The sequence below is a fragment of the Protopterus annectens genome, chromosome 8.part0, assembly GCF_019279795.1.
Source record: "Protopterus annectens isolate FY-2018-M chromosome 8.part0, PAN1.0, whole genome shotgun sequence".
Lineage (NCBI taxonomy): Eukaryota > Metazoa > Chordata > Ceratodontiformes > Protopteridae > Protopterus > Protopterus annectens.
The window spans coordinates 304,527,585-304,542,311 of record NC_056741.1 but is presented as its reverse complement, the minus strand read 5'-3'; positions in this window follow the sequence as shown (position 1 = coordinate 304,542,311).

Below are 14,727 nucleotides of genomic sequence, written 5' to 3'. Positions count from 1 at the left end.
TCCATTTTCAACGGAGGCCCGGGAAGAAAAGCTCCAGCAGTGATTACAAAAATTGCCAATAGCAGTAAATATGTTACATCAGAATTACAGTAGTCATAAAGTGTCAGATATTATATACAACACCGACTATATGCGTATGGTACAATAGGAGGCCTAAAACATATAAATTAATTTAGGTATACACATATGATGTTTTATGATCAACAGTGTATCAAACACAAGTCTAGGACCTATTATAAATAATAGCGGTTAGAGCGAATGAGAAAAACTGAGTTACTCCACAGCATTTTTCTTCAGGCCACCATGACCTGGAACTCTTCTGCAGAAGTCTAGCTATTGTCTGTCCATTATTATATACATCTACGTTGTCATATGAATTCATAGCATGGCTTCTTATGTATGGTTATGGATGACTCACCACCTCCAAGGTGAAAGAAGGTGTAATTACAATCAAAATGCAGGAGTACTGGGATGTCTTAAGATATCAATATATCCAGATGACCCAACGAAGATTGTGCATAGTCAGATAAATCATAAACAAAACCATGTAGACACCAAAGAACTGAAGTTGAAGATGCCGTAACGGCAGACACAAAATTTACCTCAAAAACATCACAAGACACACCGAGTTTTCAACATGGTTACAGAGTAAAATTATGACAGACACAATTACGCATATAGAAATATCACAATCATTTATGTTTCGCCATTAATTTTAAAGATACAACTGGTGGTCCCTGAGAATATTAAGTAATTCAACAATCTTCCCTGGTTAAAGCCATTCTGCTTAGTAAAATATTTCATTAATATGACATCATGTCAATGCAAAATACCAATGAGAAACATGAATGTTTTTATCTTGCTTAAGCTAACGACACCAAGTGATATTACGCTAAATAAAAAATATCGATTGTTAAACCAAACAAACAGTACGACAAAAGACAACTGCAGCGCAGTTTCACCCAAAGAACTGCAAACATTTTAAGCTCTATCACAGTACTCCTGTACAGTCTAGTCACATACATGCAATAGACGACAGGTTAAAGACATAAGTTAACAAGAGCATATATCCAAAGTGTTGCCAATTGAGATCAAGGTTTATATACAAACAAAGACTTACAAAAATAAGCTGTGAGCCGTTAGTAAACCATCGAGAATGCCAAATATCAGAAAATTGAAAGAATGTTTTATATGTTATCAATAATTCAAAAAGATGACCATAGCCAAGCAAAAATTTTCATCGGAACGGTGTATTGCTATACAGCCAAATTTTATTTCTACACATTGACATACCGGATCTCGGCCAACGACAATTTCCAATTGGTAATGTTAATTTAGAGCAACAAGAATTATATTTAGTATTTGGAAACAGGGTACCAGATATATATGAATTGTATTTCGAAACATAAATAGGTATCTCCATATTTCATGCCATTTGTTCCTTGCATAATAATATCCAAATGAAACACAGATAAATCATTAAAAATTATTTGTCATGTATTTTAAGCTGTGAATACATAAGAAATTATTTGCTGAAGCCAATTGTCTTAGCAAATCCAACAACATCAGGCACCTATGTTGGTTGATTATAATGTAATGCATCCACAGTAATCAATCTTCAATCTCCTCAAACAATATTGAATGTTCAAACATAGCAAAGACGGCTTCATCAGCCTTAATAAATCGTCTAAACAGCAGGTTTAAAACATTACGCCAGCGTCCATTGTAAGGCCGTTGTGGTTTTTCATGATAATGTCAGTACAATGGAATGAGTGAGTATGGTTGGTAGTTCGTTATTTATGTTGTTATCAATGATGGTAGAGATCTTGGTCATCAAACTACAAGTAGAAGCCACCGGTTTTATGATTGCCATGATTGTTGTGTATTGTAATATAGAACATGGTCTGCTCAAACATAATCTGTAAGATAGCAGTAACCAGACTCTATTTTAAGAAACTGATCAACCTTACGCTGAATATGAATGCTATTATTTATCATAATGCACTATTCAGCCCATTGCTGCACCATGAGTTTCACATTAAAGCATCACAAAGATTCTCCATCGGCCATTGTACCATCGATCACCTTTGTCATCAATGGTCTGAGATTAGAAGTATACAGGTGCCCTGTAATCAAGTGTAAATTACTCAGTACATGTAAAAATAAAGATAATCACCAAAAAGGCTTTAATATAGTTTGTAACATTGTCTAATGAATGAAGTTCTGCATTCCTAACTATTGTCCAGATCAAATATTATAGAAATTAGGTAACTCCTTATTTACAGAGTGTGTCATTTGTATCAAGAGCCCTCGAGTTACATCAATACCCAAGATTAGGTGATTAGAAAGATTACCAAAATTCAGATTTATCAAAGCAGTTCCCTCTTATTCTTAAGATTTAGAAGTTTTCTGAATGAAGGTACTAATCATTACCTGTGTGTAAGACATCATTGGTACATATAACTCAGCCCCCATGTTTGTTATCTGTCTTGTAGTGGCAGTAGAGTGCAATATAGCAAGTTTAACTTCATTTGTCCACTTTTGTTTTCAAGCTTTTCCTCAGCCTCTTGACTTATATTTGGCAATACGTCTTTTATGTTGTCTGCATTTAAGTATTCTTCCATACGATTTTTTTGTCTCTTTATTCTTTAGCTTCGCTTGTAAGATTTTTCATTGTGGACAATTCTGTCAAAGAGGACCTTCAAGCCCCATTTTGGAAACATAAAAGATTTTTGAAAATCTTATAGAAAAAAATTTGCTCTAAAAGATTTAAACTACCTGGTTCTCTGTTTTTTTATCAGGTTTATCCTTTGGTCAAATATTTTTTCTCAGTCATGCTCTTTAGAACTGGAAATCTTACATTTCAAAAAAACAGAAGATACTTGGTTCTTTAAGTGTCAATTCCATCTTAAAAAGCTCTAGTTTTTATTTTAATTTCAATTTGAAAGCAGTGGAGTTGAGACACTTGCCACAAAGCAAGCAGACACTTCGCACAAAGTTCCTCAAACAGTAAAGAAACAATTCCTCACAAAACTTCTGTATTAAAACAAAGCATGCCCCCACTGTCTCAAAACCCAACATATTCAAGAGAAACAAATTCTGTTTTTTTTGATTCTCTAATTCTCTTCATTGTGGCAGAGCAAATTCCCTCATAAAGCTATATGGGTATAATAAAATTTTTAAAATTCATTGGAAAAAACTTGTCCTCTTCGTTTTTAATTTTCCAGGTTTCTCTTTGAAAAACCTTTCATTTAATTCTATGAATTTTATACTAGATAAATCTGAAGATTTTTCTTTTACTAATATATAATTTTGTCTCTGAATTATAAGGTTATTTTTGAAAATGAAATTAAGCATAATTCTTAAAACTATTTGTCCAATGTCTAAGAAAAATACACCTATGATTTTATGAAAAAATATAATGATGAGAGCTTGCTAAGAGTATTTTGAAGTCATTACACAATTGACGATGGTGGCTTTGTAGCAGGTTAACTATGCACATTAGGAACACTCAAAGTTGGAGACCTTTGTAGAACAGGGACTCTTAAGATGAGGAAACACATCCAAAACAAAATTTTCAATGTACATGATGATTCCTTTCATGAGAAGCAGTGGAGTGAGGTAAAAATTTAACAGGCCATAAAAACAAAATCTGGTTTTAATCCCCAAGAAAACAAATTCCTACATGCCCCCATAAGATACAGTATTGAACAACTCTTTCCTCAGGTTTTTCTTCCATTTAGGATTTGTTCGGGTCTTTGACTAACTGCAGGTCTTGATATTTTTGGACAAAATTAAAAAAGAAAAATGACACATTTAAAGCTAGACCTCAGGTACATTGAGTTTTTAACCAACCCACCAAATATTAATTTGGATATACATAATTTTATGTATTTATACATATTTGTACTGTTACATTCCACATTACTTTGAACCATGCTTTGACCATTGGCTGAATATGCAAGCTTTGAAAAAAATTTTATTTCCAAACAAATGCTTATTTTTACAACCTTCCCCTCGGAATGCAATGTTTTTATGTCCCATGGCGCAGATCTCTTCATGGCATATATTGAGGGTCTTTCTTTGCAAGGATTTATTATGACAATTTCTGGCATATATATGATGACTCTGGAACCAACATATATATTTGTGAGTTGGTGTGTGCCACAGCCAACCAATATCTCATGGAATTGGATATGTGGATCGCTAATGAAAATCTGTGGCTGGAATTTTCATTATATCTTTATAATAACAAATGGGTGATTGTCTTGAAGACAAGTTGTCAGGGCACCAAATTCAGATAGTTTTCATAATTTATTTAGGAAATAGGGAGAATACAATTCATTAAACATAATGGATACCTTCAGAACCCAACACATCATCCAGAATACCAGCCCCACCCACACAACAAGCCAAAAAACAATATGCTAGCAAATCCAGATAATAAGATTCAGTGGAAGATTCTCCAGCTAATCCCTGTGATTAGTCTGGGATGATAATTTGGATGATTTATGGATTGGCATGTTTGGTACTTCTGATTCACCCAAACAATGGGATTGATAATTTGGGCTTCAATGATCGACTGAAATATGGCAATGCTAAGGTTGGATAGGGTGGACGGACCTGATGTTGGTTACCTGGGCTGGACGAGCCTATGGACGCAGACTGAAAATGGGCTGGGACAGACATTGAACATGCAAATATCAATGGCAGATTTTTAATTTTCTACCAGAAGGGGACCTAATCATGTTTTCAGAAGGGGCAAACTATAAGAGGTCTTTGAGGATTACTAAGAGGTGACACCTTGATACTAAACAACGGGTTGGTTTGTTTGAAAGCTGGGCACATGCATTGGTTATTACCCCCAAGGGCACTGCAAATTTGCTACGTGAGTCTCACCCAACAAACCTTCAGGTTTTTTGACCGTAATGGTTTTGCGAGTTCAATTCATGGGATTGCAGCAGTTCTGAATGCTGGGTTTGTCAATGGACCTGTTGAGTTTCTGTGAGGGCAGTGTTCATTGTTTCCATTAGGCAACGCCATAGAAAAACGGAATCTGATAGCCACATCAAGCGGGTAATAAAATAATGGTCACACTACACAGCTTAAAACATTATCTTTATAATTTTATGCAGGGCATTATTGATCATAATAGGCAATGGTGGCAATCGGCAATAACATGAAATACTAAATCCAAGGACTGGGGGTGGGATATCAGTTCAGTTCTGTTTTTAATGACCAATTTATGTCCAATTGTCATTGATTGCATGTGAATTCTTTGCCGCGGCAATTTCCTATATATGTATATATGTGATGTGTGTGTCTGTTCATGAACTTATACTTTGTATAACTGCTGAGGAAGGGGCTGAAGGCTCTAAAACTGTCTTCTGTGAGCTTGAGCTATTCGCCTATGAGGGATTTTTCCTTCTCGTATGAATAAACATTCTTCTTACAGTTACCAACAGCTGCTGGCTTTGTTTTTTGGTTTTGATGTCTTAAGATAGACAAGAATTTGGTAAAAGTGGGAAGCATATTTCTCAACTGTCAAGATTTTCACAGATTATTCAGATTTTTGCCTCATATTTTTGGTCTGAACCTCATAAAATGTGTGATTTTCTGTCAGATAAATTGAGGATTTGAAGTTACTGTATAATGAGTTTCAGATTACATATCCTTAAGAAAATGCATGCTAATGCAAAACCTGTTATTTAGTAACTTAAGCTTATATGAGCAATACTGACGATCTGTCCCTAATTTTGCACATTTGTCACCCTATTGTTTTTGGCCTTGTGCAGAATTATTGCACCAAGAGTATGACATGTATGGTGGGAAGTCGAAAAAGTAACAGCTAGAGTTAATCAACCTTACCTCTACACACACACACACACACACACACACACACACACACACACACACAAACAGCTCCAGTTCTACAGCCAGCCTTCTTAAATCAGGGTAATCTCTTTGCTGCCCTAGAGCTGACCTTCAGGAGTTTCCCCAGACTAGTGTAGGGATATTCACAAGGCCTGGCTGTGTGTTGTTCAGCTAGTTTATACTGGTAAATGTTTATACTGGTAAATGTTTATACTGGTAAATGAAAAGATTACCTTGACTTCTCTCTGAGTTAAAGAAAAGAAAATTTGGTCTGTTGTTTGTGCATCTGGACATTTCTGTCTGCTATTCATACATATGAACCTACTAACTATTTGAATCATAGGAGGTTACTAAGCTATTGACCCTAGGACCTTTATAAGCCAAGCTATGTTATATCCTTGTTCCCTTATTGACCAAGTTGTATGGTCTATATTTGCAGTGTGAGTTTATCATCAGCACTGACTGTCCTTATCCAAGAGAGGCACAGGTGACACCCCTGGGGTAAATTTATGGTCTCCCATTCAGCTGCGTATGTTACGCTTAAATAGGGTTATTGAGTAGCTCTTTTTACGTGAATTGAGAGTTTATTCCAGAGGAGTGGCAATCTCTGGGAGACATATCTGTCTCTCCAGCATGTCATGTTAATGTCTTAGGCTCGGTTAAGATCACTAAATCAAGTGAATCTTGCCCCATTTGACTTGCGAATGTGCAGTATTTTCATTTGGGCAGGGTCCGAGACTGCTCTGTAGGCCAGGCACAAGTCACCTCTCAGAAGGCTATCAGATATAGTGTACAGTGACAGGTCCTTCCGTCTGTCTATGTAGGTCATATACCGAAGGCTCTAAATTTTCTTGAAGAAAAACCTCTGAGGTCTCTCCAGCTGCTGCAGGTGTCTGGTGAGGTACATAGAGAAGGGAGTATTGTACTCTATTATTGTTCTGATAAGGGATGAGTATAGGGGAGTTATAACATCTTTAGCTCTGGATACAATGCCCTTACTTATGAGATGGGCAACATAGAAGGCCTTCCTTACCACTGTGGACACATGATGATTGAAGTTAAGTTTGCTATCAACCTGTGTTCACAAATCTCTCACCACAGGGTTTGAGCTAAGGGGGGTACTGTTAATACTGTAATTTACAGGGACTTCTCTCCCTTTCCCAAAAGGGATGATAATGCTTTTTTTTCAAATTTAGTTTAAGTCCATGGCTTTGGCACCAATCATTTGTCTGTGTAATCCCTTTATGTAGTATATCAACATAATGCTATTTAGCCTTCTTACAGACCATGGGTGCATTTTTTAGTAGGGTTTCACCTATAGATTCTGTAGTTCTTGGAGACTTCAGTGCTTATATGTAGAATGATAGACACATCTGGATGGCATGATTTCAAAGAAGTTTACAGGATCAGAACTCATGTGATAAACTTCTTATGGAAACTCAAGAGGCTAACATCTTATGGAATTCTGTGTTAATCCTGGATTGTCTATAACAAACACCACACTGAAACACAAGGTTGCTCATAAGTGTGCTTGGCACCAGAACACCTTGGGTTAAAGGTCAGTAATTGATTTGTAGTTATGTCATCAGTTCTGGGGTCATACATTCCAGACACTTTGGTTTAGAGAAGTGCTAAGCTATAAACTGATCACCATTTAGTGATGAATTGGGTCAGATATCCAATAGCTGGGATGACCTGGGAAACCCAAACATATGGTGTGTGTGTGTGTGTGTGTGTGTGTGTGTGTGTGTGTGTGTGTGTGTGTGTGTGTGTGTGTGTGTGTGTGTGTGTGTGCATGTGTGTGTGTGTATGTCCTGTTAACACTTAGTCATTGCTTCAATGTATTATGTGTTGACTTTTACCACCAGAACACTTTTTTCCCATATACCTGGTAAAGTGGGGTGTGGAATCCAAACAGACATCATTAGTTACAATGGCAACAAGAAGTTGTGAACAAAATGGAATCAGCACTTAGTCCTGGCTCTGTGATGCAGATGGATGAAGCCCTACATGGAATTCAGGTTGGATTTGATTAGTGGCTGCAGCACTAGAGGAGCCAGAAAAGAAGAGGGTAAGGTTGGGAGCTGCATGCACTTGGACCCATGTAAGACAGTATGATTTACCAGGTGGAGAGCAGAGAGACTGCTGAAAGGGGAGATAGGCAGAACTACTTGGCAGGAACACCCCTGACAGAAGTGAGCAAATGTCCTCCACCACCAGCCTATTGCTCCTTCACATACTAGTAGTTTGCCAAGTGTATGCATTGTTAGGGTTGAGGAAAAAACAAAAAGCCTTGGACCACCCCAGATGGCAAACTGTATGATGGCTCTTCTTGATTGTCTCTTATCTGGTGAAGGGAAAGGATGGCCTGCTATATCGAGAGAATATCAAATGGTCAGCAGACTGCAGGGATAAAAGGGACAAAAAAGCCATTCCCATGGTGGTAACCCTATGTTTTGATGGTGGACACCATAGGTAAGGGAAGTAGCCAATTTAAAGAAAGGGGATTCCTGTGCAATGCGAACAGGGTGGTTTCTTGATATGAAAAATAGGTACCAAAAGTCATGAAAGCAGTGACTTCGAAGATGGCTGCACATTGAGTAACAGCTTAGCTCTAGCTCTCCCAGTGAAAAAAACAGAAACTCAACAGAGAGGGCCAGTAGACTGGTGTGTTTATGGGTAAATTTCAGTAACTGACTAGTAAGTATACTGCCTGGTTGCTATGAAAAAAGAAATACAGAGCACCTGGAAAAATAGGCTACAAAAAGTGAGGAAGAAACACTCAATGGGGAAAGTTCTGCAGCATTTCAGCAAAAAGCAATGCAACCTCCAGACATGACTTCCAGTAACCTATGGGAAGATATAAGACAACTGTACATAGACCTGATTAAAATAAATAAAACACCGATGGAATATATCAATACAAACAACAAAATGCTGGAAAAAAATGGAAAAAGCTTTAAACAGGTATTCAGATGAGGTGATAAAGCTGCAAAAATCAGAGGTTGAAATGAAGCAAAGGCTGGCTGAATCTGAAACTGTTCAGGAAGAGATGTTTCAAAAAGTAGTAGAATTAGAGGACAGAGCACATAGGGAAAATCTGAGATTTTCAGCTATACCAGAGAAGCTGGATAGAACAGTCTGCATTAATTTTATGAAAGCACAAATAAGCAACTAGACTGGTATTCCACAGCAAGAGCTGTTAGCTGAAAGGGCACATTGTATGTATGTTCCAAATCTGACTATGAGAAGCAACCTAGACCTTTAACAGTAAAGATGCAGTCCTACCAACAGAAGGATATGATTCTGACAAAACGGTGGCAGGAAGACAAAATATTAAAAGTGGGAGACAGCAGAGTATTTGTGGAGAATGATTACTCATTATACATCAGGCAGAAGAGGAGTAAATTCATTCCACTATTCAGGAAATGTTGAGATCTAAGTGTGAGATTCAAACTGCTATACCCAGCTGTCTTCAATGTATTCTCCCCTGCAAGGACAAAATCATTTTGATGAAGTATGTGCTAAGGAGGAAATACAAAAGTTTGTTCAACAAAATGTGAGCTGTGAAACAGAAGGAGATTCTGCTTCTTGTTCTTCTGATAATAATGACCACAGAGAGACTGTACCTGAAACCTTTTCTACTATCTCATTGGAAAATGTTGAAGATTGAAGAGAAGGAACTGAGCTTGAGAGTTGACTAAAATAATCAAGAGTACATTGGAAATGAAGCAGGCACAGGAGTTGGGCAATGGAGATGAACAGTAATAAATCCAGTAACTTAATGTGGGATTACAATGCAATAATTATATTTGTTAAATATGACAGAGCAGGAAAATCTGGAAATATTGGACTTTTTCAGAATTTGTTGTACTTGTGGGGGACTCTAAAGTATATACCCTACTCCATGTTATTAATATTTGGAAAATGCTTTGGGAAGGGGAAGATAGGGGGATAGTTAATTGTAAGTAAAAAAAAACAATTTTTCTTAATAGTACTATTTTTGTGGTGTATGATTTTCTTTGCATGCTATAAAGTAAAATATTCTCATTTTTAAAGTGTAATTGGCTTTGTAAATAGGTGCTGATGTTCTTTTATTTTTCCTTTCTTTCTCCTTTCTCTTTTTCTTCTAAGAAATGTAGGCACTGCAATGTAAAAAAAAGCCTGGTTAAAAGAACATTGCAAAAGAAAAATTAATGCGTATTTTTCATTTTTGTATGGGGGAATGACTGGATTAAGGACCTTAAACTTATTTAGTAACAAGTTTTAAGAGAAAGCAAGTAAATGAAAAAGGATATTGAATATCATGAGGCTTTTTCTACAAAATGAATGTATGCTTAGCAGTAATTCTGTATCTGGCCCTCATTTCTATGGAAACAATCTGATAATGTGAAATTGGCTGTCTGTTTCTCATGTCTCCATGGAGACAATTTAATAAAGCTAAATTGGTTACAGTCTGGTGGAGAATGATTTGCTGGGGAAAAAGAAAAGAGAAACTGGCTAGGATATAATGGTCTGTGAAAGCATTCATATGTTTGACCAGCTGGGAGAGCTATAAAGATAAGGCAAACCAGTTAGTGCTTAGTAGAAGCACAGGCTGCATGCACCATGCATCTTAGCATGGATAACCTTTCTTTTAAGTTAACTCAAGTCTATGAGTGTGGCTGTCAGTTTCAGGCATTTCTTCCTATAAGGAGGGTAAAACTTCAATATTTGAAGATGTACACAGTTTTGGATATTAGTATTAAATTAATAGGTTTTAGGGTGTATTTTTTCTGGGCCTTCAATAAAACAAAATGTTTTGTAACATGTGACATAGGCTCAAAGAGATATGACAAGAAATAACTACATAAAAGTTCAACCTACCAAACAGTGTATGTATGTATGTAACATAAAAGCTACAACTAGACATTTAACAAAAAATGTGTTAATAATAACATTTTAATACAATGATGCTTCCTGTAATGTCTTTAAATGTCAATCTGCTCACAGATAAATACAAAAAAAGAAAGACTAGTGAATTATATTAAAAAATGTAGAGTGCAAATGGTTATGTTACAGGAGACACACATGAAAAGAACAGAACATATGAATTTGATAAAGCAAGGTTTTCAGGATGGTTATTCAGTGGAATATCTGGGACAAAGGAAAATAGAAGTACTTATATTAATTATAAGAAGAGCTTCAATAGTGATAGAAGAGGATAAAAAAGATAATAATTGCAGATTTGTAGTGCTACAAGGCTACTGGCAAGTGAAGAGGATTATTTATTTTTATTTATTTTATTTATTTTGCATTTTATAACTGGGTTAGTCCAACTGAGTTTGCAAACAAACCCATTTTCAGTGGAGACCCGAGGGGAACAGCCCCCAGCAAACATAAGTAAAGATAAAGTGACAATACACAAATATTAAATAACAATCACAATACAAAATACTTGTAAAACAGAAAAGGTTATTAACTGTTTGCATTGCATTGATGGTAAGCAACTCATGTTCAGTGGAGACCCAAGGGGAAAGAGCCCCATCAAACATAAGCAAAGATAAACATACAGGACAAAAGACTATTAAAAATAACAATGTAAATACAAAATTAATTGTAAATAGAACAACAAAAGAAATAAAATATGAACATTAAGGGTTGTAGTGATAGCAGTGATCTAAAATTTACTGCATATGAGAGTAAAAACAAAAAGTATAATCTTTATTTAAACATTGATAGGAAAAGGGGGGGAGATAAATAGTGTGGAGAATAGGAGGGGGAGAGAAAGGAGGGGGCTATAATCAGGCTATAGTAGTAGAGTTGAGGGTTTAGGAGGTTAGTTTAAGCAGAAGTTATTAACAGAGAAAGAAAGTTAGGATATGCAACAGGTTATACAATAGGACAGACTAAGACTACATGTGGTCAAAGCAACAGCATAATTTCAAGTTTAGTAGGTGGGATTTAAGATCCTTTTTAAAACAGGGAAAGGAAAGGTTAGATCTAATATGGAGAGAGAGTTTGTTCCAATTTAGTCAGACAGAGTGTTTGTAAAGTACTTTGACAATATTCTTTTCGGGTTTATAAACTGAGAGAATATGCTGATTATACTGGCATGTATTTATATTCCACCTAAAAGTGCTATAATGGAGCTTAAGAAAATTTTGGGAGAAATAATCAGTTTTCAGCAAGTAATATTACTTATACTTGGGTCTGGAATTTGATTTGCAGCAGTGAAGATGTGTCTAGTGGCTCAGAAGGGAAAGTGTAATAAAGGAGGGTAGATTTCTGAAGGAATTTATGAAAATATTTGGCATGGAAATATGAATTCAGTAATAGCAGTCCAGAGTGACTTTACATATTATTTCCCAAGATATAGAAATTTACCTAGGCTAGACAGAATTTACATTTCACAGGAACATGTGCACTTGACTGAAGGTTTTAATATGTACCCAATAACTTTTTCAGATCATGCACCGATAATAATTAAAATAAAAATACAGGGTAATGAAATAAAAATGAGAGAATGTCTCTTTCCCACCTATCTGTTGAAAAGAGAGGAATTTAAGTAATGGATAGTGGAGATTATTCAGGAGCAATTTGAGAGGCTAAAAATTATTTCTGAAAATATAGATAGAGAGTGGGATAAAATTAAGGTGGAGTTTAAAAATAGGGTGGAAATAAAAGAAAAGGCGCTATGGTTAAGAAGTAACAAGAATTATTTAGAGGAACTGACAAATGTTAAAGTATTGCAGAATAGGGGGAATCTCACAGAACAAGAATACAATCACCTGCAGAATGCTAAGCAAAAAATAAGGGATTGCCTCGATAATATATATGAGTTTAGAAAGACTGTTGTTAAACAACTGTTTTGATAATAATACTATAGCATAAAAACTTTTAGCACAACTGTGACGTCTGTGCCCTGGCCCAGCAAACAAGGAGCCTCAGTCCTCACCACTAACACCAGAGAGGGCATCTCATATATTAGGAAAGGATAACAAATACACACAGTAAAGTGCAATTTCCCTTAAGAGCACGCAGAGATCACAGTCAGTCCAGGGCTGGTCACTCCCTTGATCTCCAGGTCTCCAATAAGACTCCTAACTGGCACAGCTATAGGATCCAGATATCAGCCTAGTGGGCAAGCTAAAACCTCTAGCACCCTCTCTGTCCAACCATTGCTTCATGTCCCTGCCCAAGTAGCTGACACACACACACACACACACCTTGAGAAGAGTTTATACAAATACACAGGCACTCCTGGGGAAGGCTGACACAGGTTCTCCAGTTGTGCCCCTCTTTCCCAGACTATGCAGTAGTACCAGCTACCACCACCCACTAATAATTATCAGCTATTCAAAGGCCCTTAAAAGGGTGCCCAATTATTACTGTGCAATATCCTGCCTGCCCCTGTGGGAGTGGTTACAGACTTGAAACTGTAGTTTTATTGGTCATTTTGGGTCAATTCCAAACTCCTTCATCTTCCTCTCTTAAAACCCTCTTTTGCGCAGTTTTGCGCGTTTTTGTGCATAGCATAACAATGGGCAGTGCGGCCTAATTGGGTTTAAACTATTCCTGGCTCCACAAAATCTGCTCTTCACTTTTTCCCTTAGAACTGCTCTATCTCTCAATTTAAACACCATATTCTCATTCTAAAGCCCTTCACTGGTCCAATTAAGTAATCCTACAAGTTAGCACTATTAAACCATAAGCACTACTTACTCTTATACTCTACGATTACCCTGTCCTCTATTGGTCCATCTTAAATTCAGTTTCCCTATATTACTCTAGCATGTCCAAAGGTCAGTCAATGGTTTCCTCTCCAGTCCAGCTGGTGAATCTGGGAATTTTGAGGCAATGTTACAACTGTCTCATGTACACGGACAACCCTCTCCTCCTCCAAACAGGTTCAAATATATGTGAGAGATGCAACTATTTAGCCAAACTGGAGGCTGAGCTCTCTCATCTCAAAACTGGTGTAATCAGTCAGGAGGAGAAGGTAACCTCACACAACACAATTCCAGTATCACATAGTCCCACCACATCAGCGAACCAAACACATAAATACACAAAAACATACTCGGAGGCTCTAAATAAAAATCTACCTAAGCAACAGAGACCTCCAAAGCAGACATCCAAGCAAACGCTACCTCAAAACACACACAACACATAGCCCACAAAGTCAGTGTGCCAAGCAGCCACGGCCCTTAAGGATGAATAACACACCTGATACTCTTGTAATAGTTGACTCTATTGTCAGACACACTGACGTCCCACTCACCAGGCTGAATAAAGAGAAGGTCTCAGTGAGCTGCCTGTTGGGTGCTAGGATCCGCAACATAACGCAAGCACTCAGGTCACTCCAAAGAAAATACAAATATGACTCAGTCATTGTACATGCTGGTGTGAATGACCTGAGACGTACCTCCCTGGACTACATGAAAAGAGACATAGAGGAGCTCTCTGATCATGTAGCCCAGGCTGGTATGACCCTGACCTTGAGCAGCATCTTACCCTCACCTAGAATGATGCCACAGTACAAAGACAAAATGATCGATTTTAACAATTGGCTAAAATTTTGGTGTCATTCAAAGGGGATCCAGTGTCTGTCAGCCTGGGATGACATGCTCAACAAGCCACGTTGCTTCACTAGGGACGGCTTGCACCTGTCACCACTGGGCTTTCGGATATTGGCAAAGGCTCTTGCCACCCCAAAGTGCCTTTTTAGGCAAGGCTCAAAAGTCAAACCCACCCCATAGACAGCACAAGGAACAAAAAACTAAGGGTAATGCTGCTTAACGCCAGAAGTCATAACCTCAAGATGCACAGACTCGAAGCTCTCCTCAGTATGGAGAACATCGATATCTGTGC